At 43.3% G+C, this 17403-nt stretch overlaps 1 long non-coding RNA gene across 5 annotated transcripts; it reads right to left on the bottom strand.

The window, feature by feature from the left end:
- Window positions 1-1132: 1132 nt before the first annotated feature.
- On the bottom strand, window positions 1133-16362 carry LOC148162767 (uncharacterized). 5 transcript variants are annotated; one of them, XR_015766470.1, is made up of 6 exons: window positions 14717-16362; window positions 8304-8474; window positions 7305-7491; window positions 6965-7175; window positions 3213-3803; window positions 1133-1411 (listed from the first exon to the last, which is right to left on the bottom strand). It is a non-coding gene; the product is annotated as an uncharacterized LOC148162767 (long non-coding RNA). The 5 variants fall into 5 exon arrangements; XR_015766469.1 differs by lacking the exon at window positions 1133-1411 and having other exon boundaries at window positions 2931-3567; window positions 3669-3803; XR_015766468.1 differs by lacking the exon at window positions 1133-1411 and having other exon boundaries at window positions 2931-3803.
- Window positions 16363-17403: the final 1041 nt, after the last annotated feature.

Genomic DNA, 17403 nt, shown 5'->3' with positions numbered 1-17403 from the left:
TCCCTCTGCCTCTGCCTGCCACTCCCCCTGCTTGTGCTCTCTCTCTCTCTCTCTCTCTGTCAAATAAAATCTTTAAAAAAAAAAGGGAAATGAACTTGGATTTCAAGTAACTTGGGTGGAGAGATTCAATTAAACATTGTGTATCCAGTCTATCTTGTTGAAAGAGCATATTGTAAATCAGAGAGAGAGTAAATGCTGAACTTGTAGAAGGTGACTAGGTCCTCCTTGTGAAAAATAACCATTGTTATAATCCATATCTTGGTTACATATAAGCCGTTCTCAATGCTACAAGCAGAAGTTACCAGTTTGAAGCCAATTTCCCGTAAAGCTTTCTTTCTTTTGCTTTTCCAACCTCTCTTACGCTGTGATGTCTTCCCTTTGCTCCGTGGCTGACAAGGTAAAGGAACTAAATTGTATAATTGAGCCACATTCAAAAGTGGTACCAAGAATAACCCAAAACAGATATGCCTTGGAATCCCTTTAAACAGAAGGGCTGGCCCATATTTTAATTGATGAGCTCTTGAAGATCCAAATCCTTCAAGCATGAAAGTAACGACTCTGTGGTTCCAGTCTCCAAAATGGCCCCCAGTGATCTTTGTCTCCTGGTGTTCATGATCTCTTATAGCACCTTTCACCTTGAAAAGGGCTGACCTATATAACAACAGGATATTGTGGAAATGATGGGGTGTGACTTCCTGGGTCATAAAAGACATTGCAGCTTCTACCTTGCTATCTGATCCCTTGTTTTGGGGGAAGCTAGCAGCCTTGTCTTGGAGACCCTCTAGACTTCTCCATAGGAGAAACGAAGGAACTGAAGCCTCCTGCCAACAACCATGTGAGTGTGCCATCTTGGAAGTGGCTTTTCCAGTCCCAGCGAAGCCTTCAGATGACTGTAGCTCTGGCTGAAAACTTGACTGCAAACTCATGAGAGACCTCTAAGCTAGAACCTCCCATCTAAGCCATTCTGAATTCAATTCTGCAGAAATTATGTGTGACAATAAATATTTATTAAATTGCTAAGTTTTGAAGTAACTTTTAAATGTAGCAATAAAAAACTGAACTAGAAAGGAATAAGTATTTAATTCATGTCTGCAAAATTTAACATTATTACAAAATTGCTTTGTAGACCAGTTGCATACATTTATGCTGTAATTAGCAGTCAGAGTACATGACTTACAACACCCATATCAGTATAAAACATTGTTATTAAAATTTTGTCTTTTTAATTTTATAAGCAAAAAATGATATTTTGAGAGTTTTTGTTATTAGAGTATACCTTTTTTATACTTTTATTAGATATTTTTATTTTCTCTCCTGTAAATGTTCTTGCAAGATCACCTGGTAGATTTCCTTTTTCCCTTTAGTTTCCCTCACTCCTCTTGTCTTTCTGCTTATATCCTCTTCTTTCCACCTGGCCAGGAAATAACAGGGAATCACTTGGAATTCCACTTTTTAACTGTAAGGAATCCACTGCCCCTCTCCAACCCATTCTTTCTTCTCTCCTGAACAGTATCTCTTTGCAATGTGCTATGGACTGATTATTTGTGTGACCCCTTCCAAAAGAATTAATATGTTGGAAACCTAATCCCTCATATGATAATAATTGGAAGTGCGGGTTGGGGAGGTAATTAGGCCATTAGAGTGGAACTCTCATGCTGGGAATAGTCTCTTTTTAAAAAGAGATACCAGAGAGAGGGGCACCTGGGTGCCACAGTCGGTCGAGTGTCTGTCTGACTCTTGGTTTTGCCTCAGGTCGTAATCTCAGGGTCGTGAGATCAAGCCCCACAAGGGGTTCTGTGCTCAGCAAGAAGTCTGCTTGAGATTCTCTCTCCTTTTCCCTCTCCCTTCCCACCCCCCCCCTCGCGTGTGCACACCCTCTCTCTCTAAAAAGAAGAGAGAGAGATACCAGAGAGCTTGTTTCCTCCCTCTGTTCCCCATCATTGAAGACATGAGAAAAGGGCTATCTGGAAACAAGAAGAGAATCTTCATGAAGAACCTGACTGTCCTGGCACTGTGATCTCAGAACACAGCCCCCAAGATCATGAGAAATAAATGTTTCAGCCACCCAGTCTATGGTAATTTGCTATGGCAGCTTGAACTAAGGTGCAATGGTTGACATAAACTCTGGCTACTGAGGATTCCTATAGAGAATCCGTTCTTCCTGGCATTGTAAATACCTGTTTTAAGAGACTTTGTTCTTATTCCCTTCCTCGACACCTTCAGGTAGGTGAGTCAATTTGGTGGTCTGTCAAAACATTTCCCATCTTTGCAGTTTCTACATCCCCTTTCATGTCAGAAGCAGCTTCAGGAAGAAGTGGAACCAGGTTTTTTGGTGCTTTCCCTATAGGTCTGGAGAGCAAGCCCTAGCTGCAGAGTCAAACCTAATTTCAATCTCCCGCTGATGTCTATGCAACCCAAGTAAATGAACCAAACTCTCTTGGTCCTAGTTGCTTTGGCTTTAAGATGGATGGAATATCTGTTTTGTTATAATGAAGTAAAACAACAAGTGTAGATTATCTCATGACACAGAGTGGGTTCTCAGATTTGTTCCCTTTGATGTAGTTTTGAACCTAGGTGAGGTCCGGAGCCCAAGGCCAAGATAGAATTCTTGAGACCTCGGGACCCTTGGGCAAAAGAACTGCACAAGGGTTGTGAGGGGTGACTGATTATATACTATGGGGTTGGGGGAGGTAAGGAAAAAGGGAGGTGTCCAAAAGGACTTTCGTATGCTAAGGAAGACCCTCAGGGTACCGGAGGCCTCGCTATTATCAAGGTAAGGTTGTTTTTCCCTCCAGCAAAGCATTAACATTAAGATAGTTGGAAGTTTCCTGGAGGAATGTCACCCAGATCTCATCCAGGAGTGGGGGGGGGAGGTGTTGCAGGGGTGTCAGCTTGTGCTTTGTCCTTGACTAGCCTTCTGGACGAGGGCGTCTCTTTCACTTATTTCTTTTTTAAAAAATTTTTAAAGATTTTTTATTTATTCATTTGAGAGAGAATGCACAGGTGCATGAGCAGGGGGGAGGGTCAGAGGGAGAGGGAGGAACAGACTCCCGCCGAGTAGGGAAGCCTAATGTAGGGCTTGATCCCAGGACCCTGAGATCATGACCTGTGCCCAAGGCAGACGCTTAACCGACTGAGCCACTCAGGTGCCTCTCACTTATTTCTATAATTCCAGGCTTGGACTTAGCCCGTCAGAACAAAAAGAACCTTACCTTGGCTCCTCCTCAGGGGACTGCAGAGATGCCACAGATGACTAATTGTGTCCCTTGCCAGTACTTTTAAATATTTCCTCCAGGTATTCTGTCCCCTTGTGGTATCTAAGGGGCCTGAATCATATTTCCTTTCCCTGTGCAAGTTTACTGCCCTTCGGAAGGAGGAGATAACACGTGGTGCAGGAAAAGCATCTAGAAAGTCAGCATGGGCCCGCCACAACAGAGAATTCCATCACCTCCAGAAGGCTGAATCTGACATCGCAATAGCTGGCGACTCGAGATCCGTGAGGAGGTCGGAGTTTCTCGTTTAGAGAGTGCACTGGTTCCCTCTGTTGTTGCCTCGAGACATTGCAGCCTAGAGGCAAGTCAAAGCACAGCAGAAAGAGGCTCCCACACTCAGGGTACAATGGGGAGAGGGAGGCTTTTCTTCACCAGGCTGTAACGGGGGCGGCTTACCCACTGGGTCTAATCCCGGGATCACTGTCCTTGGCCAAAAGTTTGCACAAGAGAGCTGGGCATGTCCATTGACGTTGGGGCTGCAGCATTGGAGCCCAGGGAGGGGTACAGGGACTTGGGGAGAGAGAGACAAATCTGGGACCAAAAGGAAAACACTGTGGTGAGAAAATATGGGAACTAAGTTGACAGAGCACTTACTGTGAGCTGTTACCTGGTGATGGCCCTTTGAAGAACAATAGCTCTTTATAGAAACTGTACAAAAGTATTGTTTCCTATCTACAGCCCTATAGCGCCCTCTGTGGCCATCTTCCCCAAAGAAGCGTGACAAAACTGAACGCCTTCTCTTCGAACTGCTTTGGGATTGAAAGCCCGGGGAATAAATCAAAAAGGGGTGGAAAGGAAGGGGCAGCATCACAGATATGCCTGTGGTTACCTATGCCTTTTCCAATCCTCGCTTCTGCCAGGAATAAAAAAAAGGTAGTATGTGTGCATAGAGTTTGAAAGCCACAGTGTGTTATTAGTATCATGTTCCTACAGAGATGCTCTCACTCACTCTTTCTCAGATAAGTAAAAAAAAAAATCTTAAAAAAAAAAAAAGAACCATTAGCTTTTCCCGAGCAAAGAACTCATAGTCTGGTGGGGGAGACAGACCCCTCTGCGAGGTGAAGGACTTGGCTTAGAACACAAGGGAAAGCTCATCATGTGAGATTGAAGAGAGTCACAAGATGGTGACTCTGGGGAAGTGAGCTGATGAACTGAAAAGTGCCCATGACCCCAGGCTTTTCCATTAAGGTGTCAGGACATCATCATAGAAGGTGGGGAGAGGTAGGGGTTGGAAGAGAGAATAAATTCACTGAGAAGCACGCTGGGGAGGAGGGTGGGATTAAATTGAACAGCCTCTGTCTGTCTCTTAGCTGGATTTGTGGTGGGCTCTTTGATAACCTGCATCGGCAGTTCAGCACTAGACACATGGTTGGGGAGAGACTAGGGGAGGGGGGTATGTGTCGGCACCCTGCTTGTCAACTGGCCCCAGGAACTATTCGTCCTGGAAATTCTGACTGGGGCGTGTCAATGCCAGCATTTTGTTAGTATCTCAAACTCAATATATATTAAACTATGCTCCTGATCCCTCTTCCCGGCTTGCTTTCTCCACTGCCTTCTCCAGCTCAGTTAATGGAAACTTGGTCCTTCAGATGCTCAACTCCAAATCCCTGAGGTCACCCTTGATAGTCCAGAAACTGCACTATCAATATATATAATCAAGAATTGTCTCTAGATTCACAAGTGTTGTGTTTTTATTCTTGATCTTAGAATAGTGAAAGTTCACAAAAGAGATACCTAAACTCTGATTATTTTAAGTCAGCATTTGTCACTGTTTTACTTGGTGTCATAAACTAACTGCCTTAATTAGTAGCTTGCACTAAGAGCTGCATTGTTATTATTATTTCAAACAGCTTTTCCCCTGAACATTTAAGATTCTACTTATGAATTATTGTTCTGGCTCTTACAGCCTGAGCAAGTTTCCATTAAATCCTTTCTGCTTCATGGGGACATGTACAATGTTAAGGTACTGATCCTTACTCTATTATCATGTCCTAATATTATTTGAGTACCATATATTTTATTTTTTTAAGATTTATTTATAAGGGAGAGAGAGAGAGTGCATGAGCACTAGTGGGGTGAGGGGTAGAGGGAAAGGGAGAGAGAGAATCTCAAGCAGACTCCCCGCTGAGCCGGCAGCCCAACGTGGGGCTCGATCCCACGACCCTGAGACCAGGACATGAGCCAAGATCAAGAGTCAGACTCTTAACTGAATGAGCCAGCCAGGCGTCCCATGAGTACCATGTATTTTAGTACTATATCTCTTAATAGATTTTAATATTGTCTTAATTCTTTTGGCGAGGGACGGACACAGGGAGAGATTAGTGGTTAATCTCTAGGATATGTTTGTTTGGGTTATGCTGGAGCCATGTTATAATATAAAGTATTGATGTTGGGGCACCTGGGTGGCTCAGTCGGTTAAGTGTCTGCCTTCGGCTTGGATCATGGTCTCGGGGTCCTGGGATGGAGCCCCGCATCAGGCTCCCTGCTCAGAGGGGAGCCTGCTTCTCCCTCTCCCGCTCCTCCTGTTTTTGCTCACTCTCTCTGTCAAATAAATAAATAAATCTTTAAATAAAAAAATAGAATAAAGTATTGATGGGATTTAGGCAAAGAAACCTGACTGGTGTGCAGTGGAAAATGGCAGGTTTGCATTCCACCCACCCCACCTGCGAATCCTAATGAGGAATAGCAGCAACAGTTACTATATACAGCCTGACTTCCCTTATTACTTGAAACATAAGACCCTTTGATTTGCTTTTTTCCCTACTGACATAAGTGTAATAATGTTTTTCTTCTTTTTGCCTCTTGAATCTAGATTTAATGTTTCTAATGAATAGCACAAAATTTGGCCTATTTCATAGCCATAGAACAGATTATTCCTTTCTGAATATTTTTACATATTTTAAGTGCTCTTTATAGTCTCTGAGCATTTAAAGCATATTTTAGCTAATCTTAATTTTGAATTTATTATATATATATATGCAACAGATTTATGGTGATAAGACTTGCATAATTTAAAAGTCACATTATTTTTGAGACTCGTTTTCCCACAGAAATAAAAGGAAAGTGGGATTATACGTATCTAGAGAACATAAATCCACAACTCCTACAATGTGGTTTTGCTTTAAGGTTGCTTTGTCTTTTGTAGTCATTATCTGCAGAATTTAGTGGAGTCCTTTCTTCCAAGTTAACAGTATTTTTTTTTAAAGATTTTATTTATTTATTTGAGAGAGAGAGAGAGAGAGCAGGTGCACTAGCAGGGCAGAGAGACAGAGGGAGAGGGACAAGCAGACTCCCCGCTGAGCAGGGAGCCCGACACAGGGCCCCAGGATCATGACCTGAGCCAAAGGCAGACGCTTAACTAACTGAACCACCCAGGTGCCCCCAACCAAGTTAACAATATTTTTATCACACTGATTGGCCATGTCCATAATATTTCACCTCTACTAATTTCTTCCCCATAGTGACTAGTTTTTCAGGGTCAGTTTAGTGCAAATTATTGAACAAAGATATAGGTGTTAGAAGATCTTAAAAATAGTTTAAACTATGCAATAGTATATGCTAAAGTAAAATCATAGGAATAAGAATGCATCATAAAGAATGATGTCAGATCGAGAAACAAGACATCTGAAGACTATGGATCACGGAAGAAAAAAAATTTATGGTATTTATTATAAATAAAGGTGGCCGCTGACCTTGATTCAGTTGCTCAAAGATAGTAGCAAGGTCCTGGGCTCTTTCCACATCCCCCTGGGCGTTTTCAGTGGATTAATTTTTGCCCTTGGGCTTGTTGCATCTCAGGTGCAAATGTGTGCTAATCTCCAGGCACATCTTCCGTGAGAGCATTCAGAAGCAGGCAGGAGGGATGTGGCCAGGGCAGTCAGTGACTACTCTTTCAAAACTCTCCTTTTATGAAGGAATAAAATATTTTTATCTAATTGGCCGAAAATAACTTAAGAACCAAAAACAGGTAATATTACTGAACTTGATTTAGACCAGGTATGATTCATCCCCTGGGACCTGCCTAATGCTTACCTGAATAAAATCAAGTTTCTGGGGCGCCTGGGTGGCTCAGTGGGTTAAGCATCCGACTTCTGATTTTGGCTCAGGTCATGACCTCAGGGTCGTGAGATCAATCCCCATGTCTGGCTCCTCGAGAGGAGTGTGCTCTCTCTCAAATAAAATAAACAAAATCGTTTTTTTAAAAAGAAAAATCAAGTTTCTGTTAGGAAGGAAGAGGGGGAGAAGAGTTATTGCATTAGGCAATGAAGAGTGTATGCAACATCCATGAAAATGGGCTAGATGTCACGTAATTACCATCATGTTTCAATTATTGCTTGCTTCATAACCAAACACTCTAAGAGTTAGGGGCTTAAAACAACAAGGTACTATTTCTTCTGATGGTTCTGAGGGTTGCGGGGCAGTTCTTCCTTTGGGTCCCTCATATGGTTGCAATAAGATGGCAGGTGAGGATGGTATCATCTGAAGTCTTCTCTCTTCTGTCTGACACCTCAGATGTTGGGAACAGCTGGGGCTAAGAGCATCTTTCTCCCAGTGACTCAGATGGGCTCCCTCCCTCCCTGACAGTCTCAGGACAGCCAAACTATTTCCAGGGACTAGTTACCTCCTGAACAAATATTCCAAGAAATCTAGTTGGGAGCTGCAAGGCTTCTTATGACCTAGCTTCAGAAGTCACCCCATGTTACTTCTACTGTATTTTGTTGTCAAAGCAGTCACATTCCGGCTCATATTAGAAACAACAGGGGAATAGATTCCTCCTCGCAGTGGGGGAATGGCTTTCTCCTACAAGAGGGGAAGGAAAATATAGTGGCTATCTTGCAAACAAACTAGCACACGTGATAGTATTGTTGTGGGCTGAATGTTTGTGTCCCCCCCTCCCAAATTCACATGTAGAAATCCTAATCCCTCAGGTGATGGTATCAGGAGTTGGGGCCTTTGGGAGGTTGGTTAGGTCATGAGGGGGCGAGGAGTGTGATTACTGCCCTTATAAAAGAGACCCCAGAGAGCTCTCACCCCTTCTGCCTTGGCAGGACACGTCGAGAAGACTGCTGTCTGTGAATCAGGAAGCGGACTTTCACAGGACACTGAATGTGCCAGCACCTTGATCTTAGACTTCCAGCCTCCAGATCTGTGAGAAGTAAGTTGTTTAAGCCACCCAGTCCATGGCATTTTTGTCATAGCAGCCTTAAGGAACCAAGACAGGAGGATGTCAAAGTACGGCTACCGGCAAGTGATGGCTGAGAGTTTAACAAACTAGCCAATGGAACGCCACGACATGGCGCCAGTATAAACATGGCTTATAATTCATATTCACCAGTGTTGTAATTATCTGCCTCTTGATGAATCTTTCCAAGTTAGGGGGATTTGCACTGATTGGAGTTTTAGAGTTTTAGAGAGTATGTCGTCATGTAGGTACTACTCAAATATTATTAAATGTACCCTCACCACAGTTCATGTACAACTCAACAATGTCATCTTTTCTGAGTTTTCTTGTCTCCTTTCCCTCCTGTTTTTGTTTGCTTGTTTGTTTGCTTGATTGATTGATTTGCATATCCCTGGGGATTAGGAAGAGGGGGGTCAGGGAGTGCCTGAGGGTTGGGCTGGATGAGAAGGACTCTGGGGAATCAGAACATCTAAATGGGTTTCTGTTACTTGTTGTGGAGAGTGTGAGGCAAACCTCTCCTCCTTCACCTTCTCTGCCGAATCTTCAGTAAATTCAACCTTGTTCACTGATCCTTTCTTACGAGTGAGTTTTGATTTTGGCAGGGAAGGGCATTGGCAAAAGCGTTGCAGTATTGCTTTCTGGGGCCACATGGGGCAGGGCTGGGGGAGAATGGGGGGCCCAGGAGCTTAGAGGCCAAGGGGATTATGAGAAAGTAAGTCCCTAGGAATTTTCAGAAACATTGCAGAAGTTTCCTCAGGGCATGGACTCAGGGAATTGAGGTAATTCTACCTGAATTTCAGGTGCTGGGGAGGGGCCCAGCGGAAGCTGTTAGATTCCACTGCACTCCATTTACTCCTACCTCAGCCAGTCAGGCAGCTGCAATGTCCCCGAAGTCCCCAGTAAAACAGCATTTTACACTTGGGAGAAACCCCTTAGGCTCCTACTATTATTAGTACATTTGGGTAGATTGAGTAACTAATTAACTTAGGCAATGGCCTCATATCCAGAAAACTTCTTAGAACTCACCATGTTGACCACTCGTTGCCCCGGTAAATCAAACAGATTTGGAGAACACTTGTATCAAGCATGTCTTTCCATTTTCTGTATTCTGGTATTTTGACACTGGGGGCCTTGCTGACCCTGGAGGGACTGCCTCTCCCAGGACTAGCCAATTCCTAGTGGTAATAAACAGCTTGCTGTGCTTTTCAAACGCAAACCAACCAATCCAGAACCCACACCCCCGACCCGCTCCTTGATCTCACCTCAGCCCTGTTGACCCCAGGGCCAGGTGTCAGGCAACTAGCCACAACCCCTCTGCCTCAGAGCCGCTGATATCATTCAAACTAGCCAGTCCCAAACCTGCTGTCCTGCCTTGCCTGTCCCTTCCCAGGGAAACCAGGATGAAGGCTTTGGCCTGGGCTTCCTCCCTTTCTCCCGCCCCTGTGACCTACAAGTTATTTTCCACGCATCACCCTTCTCTGTCTCCCATGGAATGGCATGGCCCCTCCCCTCGGGAACTGTGAGTAATAAACTTCTTTCAACAGCAATCATCTCCCAATCTGTGAGCCTTATTAAATCTCACTTTCTTATTAATAACACTATATTTTAAAACAGCACCACGCTTAAATGTGCCAAATTCCTAAGCTACCCAGGATCATAAGGAATAAAAGCACTTTTCCCAGGAGAATCCACATCATTGGGCAGTAAGTACCTGCACCTGCCTTGAAACCTGAAAAAAAGGAGACAGAGGGCAGAGCACTTGTGTGGAGGGTGTGTGCATGTACGTGTGTGCGCGCGCGTGTGTGTGCGTGTGCTGGGACTGAGGTCAGAGCACTCACGCAGTGTGTGTGTCCCCCTTTCTCAGCACTCTCCATGCCTTCTCAGAGCATTTCTCAAGGGTCCCAGAGATGCTAGAAAGGGCAGTCGCCTGCACAAGACTTCTAGGCAGGGATGGTGAGAGATATCTTAAGGTTTAAGGCTGTGCGGATGTAGGCCTGGTACAGGCTGCGGAGCTGAGGAATCCCTGAGGACAGACCCATCCCGGGACACAGACCACCCCCACTCCCTAGTCCTATTGGTGTCCACCTGTGTGTCTGATCTCTCCTCCTCCCTTCAAGGAGCCTCTAGGATAGCGTTAAGGCCTTGTTCCCAAAGACAGTGGATTCCAATCTAACTGGAGGTTCTATTAGCCATCCCGTTGGAAGCAGAACGCCACGGGAAAACACAGAGGGAGAACCTCATGGATGACAGGAGCAGAGCTTAGAGTGAGGTGTCCACAAGCCAAGGCACGATAGGATTTCTGGCAAACACCAGAAGCTAGAAGGAACATGGAAGGATTCTTCTTATGGGTTTCAGAGGGGGCATGGTCCTGACAAGACCTCGGTTTCAGACTTCTAGCTTCCGTGAGAAAATAAATTTCTGCTGCTGTCAGCCACCCAATTTTTAGTACTTTCTTGTGGTAGCCCTAAGAAATTAATACAGAGAGGAAATAAGAACAAACAAGGGCCTCTCTAGGCCGTCCCACAAGAAGAGGAAATAGAAATGAAGGGAAAAGAAAACAGCAAGGATTCCAGACAGTTCTGAAGACTCTTCTAATCCCAGCCCCTGAAAAACTAAATGGAAAAAGAAATAGGTCATTTGAGGCCACTCAACCATCAGCCAGGATCCACCGATAGGTGAGTTTTGGTCGCTGAGATGAGTCCCTTCTCTGCTTTGGAGTTTTCCTAAGGGCCTTGGGATTCACTTCTGTAGTTTTTCTTTAGATGGAGCTCCCAGCCAGAGGTTTAGAAGAGGAAGAAGGAGGTGAAAGGATTGGGGAGGAGGGAAATAAATTCATATCTGGCCTGGAACTGCAGAATGTGACCTTATATAGAAATAAGGTCATGGCACATGTCGTTAACGTGAAGTCAGAGTGGCGTGGGATGCGTCATTAAGCCAATATGACCAGAGTCCCTACAGGAAGACGAGAAGAGACACAGGAAGCAGAACGCCACGGGAAAACACAGAGGGGGAACCTCATGGATGACAGGAGCAGAGCTTGGAGTGAGGTGTCCACAAGCCAAGGCACGATGAGGATTTCTGGCAAACACCAGAAGCTAGAAGGAACATGGAAGGATTCTTCTTATGGGTTTCAGAGGGTGCATGGTCCTGACAAGACCTCGGTTTCAGACTTCTAGCTTCCGTGAGAAAATAAATTTCTGCTGCTGTCAGCCACCCAATTTTTAGTACTTTCTTGTGGTAGCCCTAAGAAATGAATACAGGGAGGAAACGAGAAGTCTACTTAGGAAGCATTCTGGCCCCACTGGCCACTTTTAATAAGAGTCATCCAGTCCCCAAGGCCTTGAGGAGACCTTCCCAAACTTGTCATCAGTGATGTTCCTTATGTCCCCACGTAGTGAAGCCCCACAGACTGAAATGCGAGAATGTTCTAGAGGCCTTTAAAGTGATGTGGGCCCTTTAACACAATTGGAATGTTGTGCTGGACGGAGCAGAATTTGGGGGGGGCGGTCTGCACTCTTTCAGTATCACTCGGGCTGATGTTTTCTACTTTTCTTCTTTTGGTCTGATGAGAACAAGAGATAGACACTCAAGAAATTAGTTGATGCTATTAACGGACTCTCCTGCAGGAGGCTTTGGGGAAAAGATACCAGCGCCTCCAGGCTCCTGTTCATGGCAGGAGGGATTCAGTCGGTGAAATTACGTTTCCTGTAAGCACAGAAGATAAACTTCTACAAGCCCATCTCTTGCTTCCACACACACATGGGAGCCCTGAGTAATGTCAGGCAGAGGGCGCCTGGTGGCTCAGTCGATTAAGCGTCTGCCTTCGGCTCAGGTCATGATCTCAGGGTCCTGGGATGGAGCCCCGCATTGGGCTCCCTCCTCAGTGGAGAGTCTGATTCTCCCTCTCCTTCTGCCCTTCCCGCCCCGCTTGTGCACTCTCTCTCTCATATAAATAAAATCTTTAAAAAAATAGAATTAGCTGTTTATTAAAAGGAAAAAAAAATGTCGGGCAGAAACTAGTATTCCCAGTTGGGCTGTGGCTGGAGCTGGAAATGGCCAATAATTATAATTGCCTTCCTGCTGAGATCTCTCAGGGGACATATCACTGCTCCCCATCTCAGGGTCTGGGCTTCCACCAAGGGCCAGGAAACACAGCTCAGAAGGTGACAGAGAAGACAAGGCCCTGTCACACACCTGGGCAGCAAGACAGACATCTGCCGTTTCCTCAAGCTGACCACTTAACCACCATAGTTTTTTTTTTTTTTTTTTTTTTTCTGATGGTTGCTGACATTTGCCTTGGTAACTTTCAATTCTAGCTCTTCCTTTGATCATGTCCCTAATGTGATAACTGAATAACGACCCTCCTAAGCCCTGGATCCTGTACATATGTTAAGTTACTTGACAAAAGGAACTTGGCAGATGGAATGAACACTGACTGCTAATCAGTTGACCTTTAAGTAAGGAGGTTATATGGATTGTTGGATGGGTCCATTGGAATCTCAAGTGTTCATAAAAGTAGAACACAGTTGGTGGTTAGAGATCAGAGAAGGGAGACAGAGGAAGTGTTTGAAGTGTGGGAGAGATTTGACTTGCCATTGCTGATTTTGAGGATGGACGAAAGAGGTCACAAGCCAGGACATGTAAAAAGACTCTAGAATCTGGGAATAGCCCTCAACTGACAGCCAACAAGAAAGTGGGTTGCAAGTCCTACAACTGCATGAAATGGAACTCCACAACAATCTGAATGAGCAAGAATATGGACTTCCCTCCCAGAGCCTCCAAGAAGGAACACAGGCTGATATATTGATTTGGGCCTTATGAAAAGCTAAGCAGAGACCCAGTCAAACCTGCCAGTCTTCTGACCTAAGAAGACTGAGATGATGAATTTGTGTTGTTTTAAGGCACTAAGATGGTGGCAATTTATTATAGCAGCAATAAGAAACTAATACACCTAACCAATCTGGTTCCCTCAGGAAGTAAAACCAAGTTTCTCCTGTGGATGATGAAGTAGATAACCTAAACTTTTCTCTCTCCACTCACCTCCCTTTACATTGCAGAGTATGATCCTCTTTACTGCTAACTAGCCCAGCAACAAAGCCTTGTTGCTGGAAAAGTTTTTCAGCCTCAGTTTCTTTCATGTTGTTCCAACAAAACCCAAGCCTGTTCACTTAAAGAAAACTGCATGGGGGGAAAAAAAAGCTACCTAATGTCTACTTGCCTAATGAGCAAACCTCCTAATCATATCGTCTCCTAAAATTTGTACTCACCAGGTTTACCTTTTATATTTATTTGATTGGAGTCTCTTAGCCCCTTTTGAGATTTTTGTTTGCACTCTTTAGGGATTTCTTTTTCACTTTGTTTACTCCTGAATATTGCAATTTTAAAATAAAGCGATGCATATAAAAATGATTTTCCAACATATAAAAGAGTCAAAGCAGTGAAATGAATATACAGTTGACCCTTGAACAACACCAGGGTTAGGGGTACTGACACTCCCCCCATGCAGTCAAAATCTGCACATAACTTTTGGCTCCCCCAAAACGTGATTACTAATAGCCTACTATTGACCAGAAGTCTTATCTATAACACAAATAGCCAATTAACACATATTGTGTATGTTGTATGTATTATGTATGATATCCTTACAATAAAGTAAGCTAGGGGAAAAAAATGTCATTAAGGAAACCATAAGAAAGAGAAAATACATTTATAGTACTGTACTGTTTTAACCAAAAAATCGCGTATATATGTGGACCAGCACAGTTCAAACCCATGTTGTGTGGGGTCAGCTGTACCACCTGTATTCACCTATTAAATAGCTCAGAGGTTTACCTGTGTGTCATAGGTATGCTCATACTAATTTAACGCCAAGCCATTATTTTCAATAATCAATAGTTACGACATAGCTCTTAAAAACTTATTTAAAGATTGGCGGGAGGAGGGTTGGGGGAGTAATCTGTGGTAGAGAGACTGAAGGAAAGCTGATAAGCCAAGGTTTGAGGAAATCAAAAAGCAGTGGAAGTTCAACATTGTTGTGGAAACATTGACACACTATTAGTAGATGGAGTAATTTACATCCCAATGAGTAATTAGTTACAATTATGGATGAATAATTAATTATAATCGCCAAATCAACAGATATCATATTCAAACTAATTAAAAAATCCAAGGCCATATGTCTCTATATCTATTAGAATCCCTTTTGCTGCAACAAGGAGCCCCAATTCAAATACTTAAATGGGAAGGAAACTCATTCTCTTACCTGACTGAAAGTCCATAAGAGGGTGAAGCAGGAGGTAAAGCAGCTCAGTGCAATTGTCAAGGACCCAGATTCTCTCTTTCTCCACTCCGCTATTCTCAGCAGGCAGCCTGCCTCCCAGGATGATTGCTGAAGTCCAGGCATCCCATCCAGACACACACCAGACAAAAGAATGGACAGTCTTGCTTAGAATTTCTTATATGCAAACAATAATAGCCAACTGAGCCCTAATTATGTACCAGGCACATTATGTGTATATCTTCATTTAATGCCATCAACAACCCTACTACACCATTCACATAGCTGGTTCTGCCTTTAAAGTCTGGGATGGTTCAGAAATACTAGGATTCCCCCTTAGACCTTGTTCAAGTGAATAATGCTGGTATGATGGGTTAGCTATTGGAGGAGACAGAGTGCTAGGTTCTAAAATACGACACCAGGAACTAACTGGAAGGCCCTACACTGTCTGCCCAAGCAAGACATCTTGTAATAAGCATAACACAAGCACCCACCATGCTGCTGTGGTCAGTGATGACCTGGATATTCTGGTGTTGACACCCACTGTCCAGTTTCTATATGGCTACTTATTCATGTAACTATGTCACTCATATTTTAGCCTTATGCTCCCTTGGACTTGACATCAGAAATTTGCCGATAAGGCTGGATTTATCTGACATCCTTAGTAAAAAATAAAAACAAATGCCAGTTAGCTTATGACAAAAGGAGAATGTACTAAAATGACAAAAAGCTCGAGAGAGGGGAAGGCAAACCAAGAAACAGACTCTTAACTCTAGAGAACACACTGATGGTCACCAGAGGGGAGGTGGGTGGGGGGATGGGTGAAACAGGTGATGGGGATTAAGGAGCGCACTTGTTGTGATGAGCACCAGGTGTTTATGGAAGTTTTGAATCACTATATTGTACACCTGAAACTAATATTACACTGTATGTTAACTAGCTGGAATTCAAATAAAAATTTTTTTAAAAAAAATGACAAAAAGCCCAAAAGCAAGAGTGTAGGCAGACCTAAGAAATCACTGGATCCAGGAAATGAAAATTCCCTGGGGAACCTAAGTAGGACTGTCTCTCTCCGTTTTCTTCCAGCTTTATTGAGATCTAATTGACGTGCAGCACTGTGTAAGTTTAAGGGTACAGCATAATGACTTAACTTACATATATTGGAAGATGGTTGTCGTCATAAGTCTAGTTAATATCCATCATCTCATAGATACAAAAAAAAGAAAAGAAAAGAAAGTTTTTTTCCTTGAGAACTTTTAGGATCTACTCTCTTAATAACTTTCCTAGATACCGTACAACAGTGTTAGCTATGGTCACCGTGTTATGCATCATATCCCCAGTGTTCACTTATCTTGTAATTGGAAGTTTGTACCTTTTGACCACCTTCATCTGATTCCCCCATCCCTTACTTTTGGTAAACAGAAATCTGATCTCTTTTTCTGTGAGATTTTTTTTTCTTAGATGCCATATATAGGTGAGATCATACCATATTTATCTTTCTCTGCCTGATTCATTTCACTCAGCATAATGCTCTCAAGTTCCATCCATGTCGTTGCAAATGTTAAGATTTCCTTCTTTTCATGGCCGAATAATATTCCATTGTGTATGTGTATATATACACATATATATATACCACATCCTCTACATCCATTCATCTGTTGATGGACACTTACACTCTTTTCACGTCTTTGCTACTGTAGATAAGGCTGCAATGAACATAGGGGTGCAGATGTTTCTTCAACATACTGATCTGCTTCAGATATGTACCTAGAAGTAGAATTGCTGAATCATATGGTAGTTCTATTTTTGGATTTCTGGGGAACCTCCATACTGCTTTCCATAGTGGTTGTACCCATTTACATTCCCACCAATACTGCACAAGGATTCCCTTTTCTCCACATGCTCACCAGCATTTGTTATCTCTTGTTTTTTGGTGATGGCCCTTTTAATGGATGTGAGTTGATAGCTTGTTGAGGTTCTGATTGACATTTCCCTGATGGTTAGTGATGTTGAGCACCTTTTCATGTACCTGTTGGCCATTTGGATATATTCTTTGGAAGAATGTCTATTCAGGTCCCTTTCCCATTTTGAAATTGAACTAGTTGGTTTTTTGCTGAGTTGTATGAATTCTTTATAAATTCAGACTTTAGCCCCTTATTAGATACATGATGTGCAAATATTTTTTCCCCTTCAGTAAGTTGCTTTAGTAGGACTATCTCTTGACTCTGCTTCTCTCCATGAGTCTACTTCATTCTTCATTTTGTGGACCAGTTCTCTCTCTTCTCCTGTCTGCTACGTCCACAGCAAAAAAATGTGCCCATTATATAGCCATTCCTAGAGAACTCATCTGCATTCTTATTCCTACTCTCCATCCCCTGTGCCTCTCTCTTCTTTTCTTCATTTCCTCCACATTCCTTGGTTCAGATCTCTGACTAGTCCATCTTGGGTCAGCAGCCTACCCTTGGTCCAATCAACTATGGCTAGTGGGATAGAGTCACGTTCTACAAACAAGACTCTAGGCTTTGATTACCGTGGATGAAAGAAAGGGGAATCCATGTAGGAAATTAAAGATGTTGCTGTGTACTGTACAGCTATTTTCAGAGGTGACATGGATCAAAATAACATGAGAATGAAAGACTCTTTATCATGAAAAAGCTTTCAACACATGTGAA

This window comes from Eumetopias jubatus, unplaced genomic scaffold, assembly GCF_037043125.1.
Source record: "Eumetopias jubatus isolate StellerSeaLion01/CBP00866 unplaced genomic scaffold, mEumJub1_p1.0 scaffold_12, whole genome shotgun sequence".
Lineage (NCBI taxonomy): Eukaryota > Metazoa > Chordata > Mammalia > Carnivora > Otariidae > Eumetopias > Eumetopias jubatus.
The sequence above is the reverse complement of the archived record's forward strand: the minus strand, read 5'-3'. Positions and strand labels throughout refer to the sequence as shown.